Source organism: Elephantulus edwardii, unplaced genomic scaffold (assembly GCF_000299155.1).
Source record: "Elephantulus edwardii isolate Elephantulus edwardi_28Jun2011 unplaced genomic scaffold, EleEdw1.0 scaffold00128, whole genome shotgun sequence".
NCBI lineage: Eukaryota > Metazoa > Chordata > Mammalia > Macroscelidea > Macroscelididae > Elephantulus > Elephantulus edwardii.
The window spans coordinates 816,505-823,775 of record NW_006399878.1 but is presented as its reverse complement, the minus strand read 5'-3'; the positions used below and the strand labels follow the sequence as shown (position 1 = coordinate 823,775).

The 7,271-nt window shown below is 38.2% G+C and overlaps 1 pseudogene; it reads left to right on the top strand.

Moving 5' to 3' along the window:
• Positions 1-4,746: 4,746 nt before the first annotated feature.
• Positions 4,747-6,280, top strand: LOC102851584 (annotated as a pseudogene).
• Positions 6,281-7,271: the final 991 nt, after the last annotated feature.

Here is a 7,271-nt window from a genome sequence, read left to right as displayed (position 1 = left end):
GTCCATAGGGAGTAGTAATCCCAAAAGCATGAAATTTGTATGGACAAGCTTCTCTAAGGGATAAGGATGGACCATATCCTCCCATATAATTTACTACCTTGAAAATCCAAGTGGAGTCTCAGCTATGAGTCATTTCTGGCTCACCTGTACATACACACACACATACACACAAATATATTTTTAAAATATATATTTGCATATCACCTAAACTTTAAAACTTTCATGTTTAGGAATAAATATTCCAATTAGTTATTTTAAAATTTCTAAATTATGTATTTTGAACTTATTTTAGAGATGGAAATCAGGAGAGTAAGACTGCTGTTATGTGCTGTCAAGTTATAATCAACTCATAGCTGACCCTCTTGTGGATTTTCAGGGACTCTAATCTGTCTAAGAATAAGAGTGGTCCTCTTTCTCCTGGGGAGCAACTGATGCATTTGAAATGCTGGCCTTTTGGATGGCAATGTAGCTCCTTACTTTTTAGGTCACCAGAGTTCCATAAACAAATTCCAAATGATCCCAAAGGCAATGGACAAAAAACTGGAGTTCAATTCTGCCCTATCTAAATCTAAGCCTTATATATACCATTATATCTCTTCACATTATTCAAGTGTGTGTTTTTATATGCTCTTTTACTATAATGCTGGAAGGAGCTACAAAAATAATGCACAAAATATTTCATAATCTTTCGCTTCAAAAATAATTGGAAATTTCTTTTTCCATCTCATTGAAGAATGACATTGGTATCTGTATTGGGATTACATTCAACTGGGATTTAACTTGTTGTTTGCTTTTGGTAGAATTGTCATTTTCATGATATTGAGTCTTTCTATCAATGAACATGGTATATTCTTCCATTTCTCCCATGAATAAGCAATGCATCCCTGAAAAATAGAAACAAGTTAGGAGGCATCATACTCCCTAATTTCAAATCATACTTTACAGCTGTCAAGACAATGTGGTACTGGTACCATGACAGACATATAGATCAATGAAATACAATTAGAATTCTGGAATAGAGCCCCCAAATCAGCTCATCTATCTATGATTAACTGATTTTTATCAGAAGATGAAATTAGTTAACAAGGAAAGAACAGCCTTTTTAACAAATGGTGTTGGCAAAATTGGAAAATCATTTGTAGAAAACCCAAGCAAGACCCACACCTTGTATTATATACAAAACCCAACCCAAAGTGGATTAAGGACCTACACTATAAAATATAGTGGTTTATATGTAAATCAAACACTAAATTTTATTAGAGAAAAGCTTAGAAGAACTCTATAAGCCCTAATCCACAGTATGAACAGTGCTTCAAGCATAATGAAAACCTTACAACCAGGATAATAAAATAGATGAATGGCACCTTCTAAGAATCAAATCCCTATGGACATTAAAAAACAAAACAAAAACTTCTCAAACAGGGTAAAAAGGAAACCCACAGACTGAGGAAAAAATATTTGCTAATAACATGCCTGATAAGATAATCAGATCTAAAATTTATAGAATACTTCAGTACCTCAACAAGAAAAAGCTAAACAATCCAATAGCAAAATGAGCACAGGATATGAATAGATACTCCATCAGAGAAGACATCAGGCAGCAAACAAACACATGAAATGTTCAAAATCCCTAGTTATCAGACAGATGCAAATAAAAACAACTATAAGATATCATCTCACCCCAGTAACAATAGCAAAGATCAACAGGAAGCAAGCAATAAATGCTGGTGAGGTTGTGGAGAGTTTAGAACCCACATTCACTCCTCGTGGAAATGTAAAATGGTACAACTACTATGGAAGGCTTTCTCAAAAAGTTGAAAATAGAAATACCATTTGACTCAGCAATGCCACTACTGGAAATATACCCTAAAGAAACCATAGCCACTCTCTAAATAGATATATGTACACCCATGTTTATTGTTGCATTATTTGCAATAGCAAAGAGATGGAAGCAACCCAGGTGCCCATCAACAAACAAAAGGATAGAAAAACTATGGTATATTCATACAATGGAATACTACATAGAACTTAAAAACAATGAACTTGTAAAACATTACACAATTTGGGGGACCCTTGAGGACATCACTCTGAGTGAAATATCTCAGTCACAAAAGGATAAATACAGCAGAGCACCACTGCTATAAAGCACGTCTGACATGGGTGATGTGGAAGAGAATAGGATAAGAGTGGATAAATAATAATGACCATTGCGTTGGAACAGAAGGAGTTAAGAATTGTCCAAAAGGAATATATGATTAGACATTATATGTACAGCAATAGCCCAAAATAAGAGATATATTATTACAAAAAGAACTAGTGGGTGAGGGGGACATAGGTAATTGTGCAGCAGTGAATGAATATTTAAAAAGAAAAGTGAGCTGGGGGAGAAGGAATGGAAGGAGAGGGAGTAAAATGTACAACAATGAATGAATGAAAATCTAACTTCTCTGAAGATTTCATTAAAATCACAATTAAAATAAAATTTTGTTTTTTAAAATAATATTCAATAATAACAAAATATAGATAGGTCATAACCTACAAACTAGAAAATGAAATAAATATTGCTTTTAAAAAGAAAATATTAACATAAACTCTAATCAACCTATCAATATAAACACAAATAATTTAATAATTTGAATAATTAATTTGTTAAAAAATAAATAAGATATAAGATATACAAATTAGAGCTGACACCAAACAACTGTATTCTTCATTAAACTACTTTCAAAATAAGCACAAATGTGTGATTTTGTATTTCATAAATCTTACATCTATGCATATATATTATTTTATATGCATTTAAAATTTGCCTTTGCTAAATGGCTTCTTCAATTAAATTTCACTCTGATATTATCCAGAAACATCTCTTGCCAGTTAGAAAGTTTACTTTTAAATAATAGAATTAGTGATTTTCGGGGTTTTTTATATTCTGGTCTTTCATTACTTTAATAACACCCATAGGATGTTACATACGCTATTAGTTACATATGCAGATGTGTATGAAGAGGGTGGTAACATCACTTATCTCAAGGGACAGCATGATATTTACCAGCAGTCTAAATGAGTCACCGCATCATCAATCATCTTTTATTTTTCCAGCTGTTTTATCATGAAAGCTGCTGAATCAAATAAATCAAATATTCACTCATGTTCTTGGTTTGAGCTTGGAAACCTTTAAAAAGTACTAAGATATATTGTTTTATGCACACACACACACACACATTGTAGGTTACTTTGTATATATGTGTATGTAAATGTTCTTATAATGGATAGAAGGCATATGATTTCTGTAAACTTGAAGAAAATCAGACTTGACTTGGACATCATTTTTCAAAACATATAATCTTTAGATAAGGATTAAAACAATAATGCTGGTAGGATCATATTGTCTTTCACAATATTATTTTAAACTCCCAGATACACTATAGCTGATATTATTTTTTCTTATGAGCACTTGCTAGTCATTGAGGTTATGGAATCAGAACTAACTTCTCAGACTTAGAGAGTTTTATACAGATTATTAGGAACAAGACTTAAATAAAATCATCAAAATCACAATAAGAATAAAATATAATATGAAAAGGACAAAAATTTAAAATGCATTAATACAATGGAATACTACACAGCATTAAAAATAAATTAATAACTCTTAAAATACATGAAGCAAGATGGAGAAATGTAGGGAATGTTATGCTGAATGAAATAACTCAGTCATGAAAGGACAGATGCTATATATGGCATCAATTATAAAAGTAGGAGAATTATAGAGTGATTTTAAGCAGAATCAATAGAGATAGACTTTATAATAGATTGGGGGAAGGGAAAGTAACTGGAAACAAATAGATGAATCCACATTGTATATATTGCATTTAACAACTTGAAACAAAGCATGCATAGCTGATCAAATGGGCAGAAGGAAGAGAGGAAGAAGAGAAATGGTGGGAGAAAGGAAAAAGGGAAAATTAGAACATTCAGAGCATTGTGGCCAAATATATGTTTTACACCGTTTTTAAAAAAATAAAAGGGAAGATTGTATGTGATATTATCATTTCCTAATAAAAAAACTTAACAAAGATACATGTGAAAGCATCTAACCTAATATTTATTATGCAACATGGTTTAGTGTATGTGCAAAAAGAATTGTGTGGCCTTTGTCCCTGTTTCCTTGGAGATAGCTTCTGCAATTATTGACTTTTTTCCCTTTTTTTTGTGATTAAAGTGCCTTTACTTTAAATGATTGGATGATTTGTTCTTGAGGCCACACCTGGTAGTTCTGCTAATGGGGTGTCTCATGAAAGTGTCCTTTGTAGTTTATGCTAAGGAGGTGACACAAGATAGGGGTTGATCATGTCTAAAGACTCACTGTCTAATTAGAAGATAGGAGCCCTGAGCCATATATATTGATTTGGCTTTGAGGAAGACAAGAAGGCCAGGTCAATGAGTCGATCATGCCTATGAGTCTCCAATTCAAGAAATAATACCCATTTAGACAGACTAGCAATGAGCATTCCTTGTTGACCATAGTCAATGGATCATCACACTTCAATGTCCTGAGGGTGACTTGCCTCTGAGATTATCAGAAGTTTTGCATTTGAGAGCAGCGGCGAGTCCCACACTTTTTTTTTTTTTTTACTGGTTAAATTTTTTTTATTTTATTTTAATTTAGTTTGTTGAGTCCCACACTTTTGAGCGGTCCTGCAGCAGCATCACAGCAGGAGCCAAGCCACGCAGAGAACCACAGAAATCATGTCGAAGCAACAGAGTGAAGTGGGCTCAGTCTTCATTCAGACCCAGCAGCTGCACGCAGTCATGGTTGAACATTCCTGGAGCACATGTGCCGCCTGGGTATCTACTCTGCACCCATTACAGCCTGGAACACTGGCATCATCTGTACAAACTTCCTAGTCAGTGGAAATGTTGAAGAAAATGATTAAGTCTGGGATGAATGTGACTCGTACGAACTTCTCTCATGACTACCACGCAGAGACCATCAAGAAAGTACAAACAGCCACAGAAAGCTTTGCTACTGACCCTATTCTCTAAAAGCCAGTGGCTGTGGCCTGGACAATAAGGGACCTGAGATTCAAACTGGACTCTTCAAAGGCAGCAGCACCCCAAGGTGGAGCTGAAGAAGGGAGCCACCCTCAAAGTCACCCTGGATAACACGTACATGGACAAGTGTGACGAGAATGTCCTGTGGCTGGACTACAAGAACATTTGCAAAGTGGTAGAAGTGGGATACAAGATCTACATGGATGATGGACTTATATCTCTGCAGTTAAAAGAGAAAGGAGCTGACTTCCTAATCACCGAGGTATAAAGTGGTGGCTCATTGGGGAGCAAGGAGGTCGTGAACCTCCCTGGGTCTGCTGTGAACCTGCCTGCAGTGTCAGAAAAGGACATCCAGGATCTGGAGTTTGGGGTAGAGCAGGACGTGGATATGTTGTATGCATATTTTGTTGGAAAGGCAGCCTATGTCCACGATGTCAGGAAGGTCTTGGGAGAGAAAGGCAAGAATATCAAGATTATTAGATGGTTTGATGAGATCCAAGAGGTGAGCGATGGAATCATGGTGGCTCGTGGTGATCTGAACATTGAGATTCCCGCGGAGAAGATCTTCCTGACTCAGAGGATGACGACTTGGCGATGGAACAGAGCTGGGAAACCTGTCATCAGTGCCACACAGATGCTGAAGAATGAGCATGATCAAGAAGCCCTACCCGATCTGCACCAAGGGCAGTGATGTGGCCAAAGCAGTCTTTCATGGTGCTGACAGCATTATGCTGTCTGGAGAGACGGCCAAAGGTGACTACCTGTTGGAGACTGTGTGCATGCAGCACCTGATTGCCGTGAGGCAGAGGCTGCCATCTACCACTTGGCATTGTTTGAGGAGCTCCGCCGCCTTATGCCCATTACCAGAAGCCGTGGGTGCCATGTAGGTATCATTTAAGTGCTCCAGTGTGGCCATAATCGCTCTCACCAAGTCTGTCAGGTCTGCTCATCAGGTAACCAGGTACTGCCCCGGGTCCCTATCATTGATGTGACTCGGAACCCTCAGACTACCCGTCAGGCACACCTGTACCATAGTATCTTCCCTGAGCTGTGCAAGGACGCAGTCCAGTCAGCCTGGGCTGAAGATGTGGACCTCCAGCTGTACCTGGCCATGAATGTCAGTTAAGCTTGAGGCTTCTTTAAAACTGAACACATGGTCATTGTGCTGACCTGGTGGCGTCCAGGCTCCTACTTCACCAACATCATGAGTGTAGTGCCTGTGCCATGATGGACTCTGGAGCCCCTCCTCCGGCCCTTGTGCCGTCCTCTCCCCACAATCCATCCATTAGGCCAGCAACGCTTGTAGTGCTTACTTGGGACTGGAGTGTGGCACTGGAGGGCTGGGACAACAGGGAAGAAAAGACGAAGTTCTGTGACACATGACTGTTTTTTAAGACCCGTTTTTGGTGAAGTAACTCAGGCTGACTGCCTTTCATCTGGCTCCACTCAAGTAAGGTAAGAATGAGGGGTGCAGGACTGGAGGCCCTGTGCTTACTGAATGCAAAAGGTCAGTGATTCCCTCTCCTTTGTGTTCAGTTCCTGCAGAAGATTCAGTCCTGGCCTGGGGTCAAGAGATAGCAAGAACCAGGGCCAAAGGCATGGGACAGTGGTTCAAGTGTATTTCAGAGTGGCCTTTGCCCTTGATCGCTTCTGCAGCCCTTCAGGCTCCCCGTTTTCACCTTGTTCGTTTATTGGGCACTTCTGTTTCTTGCTCTCCACTCAGCTGTCTCTACAGACAAACACTCCACACTCCACCTCCCATTTTACCCACTACAGCCACCTCCAGGTCTGTTGCTATAGAGCCTAACTGATCTCAATAAACAACAGATGAAGGGGGGGGGGGATTTGGATTTGAGAACCTCCCAAACTTCATTCCATGTGTTGTCTATTCCTTTGATTGGTTCTGATTCATACCCATTTGCCACAACAACACTGTGATTTTAAATAGATCCTCTCTTGACTTCTAAGTATCCTTATAAAAAGCTATAAAGTTTGAAACAATAGAAAACATTACTAAATTTGTAGAAAACAAAAGTGAGAGTGGCTGTGGGTACCCTTGGTTTGTTACTGATGTCTACAGTGAGTGCAGTCTTGTGTAGGGCTGTGTCAGTGACCTGTACAAGTTGCCCTAACTCTGGCTAGTTAACACTGCATCCATCAGCTTCCAGTTGTTAATGTCTTAATTATCACAATACAATCTTCTTTTACAGTTATATAAG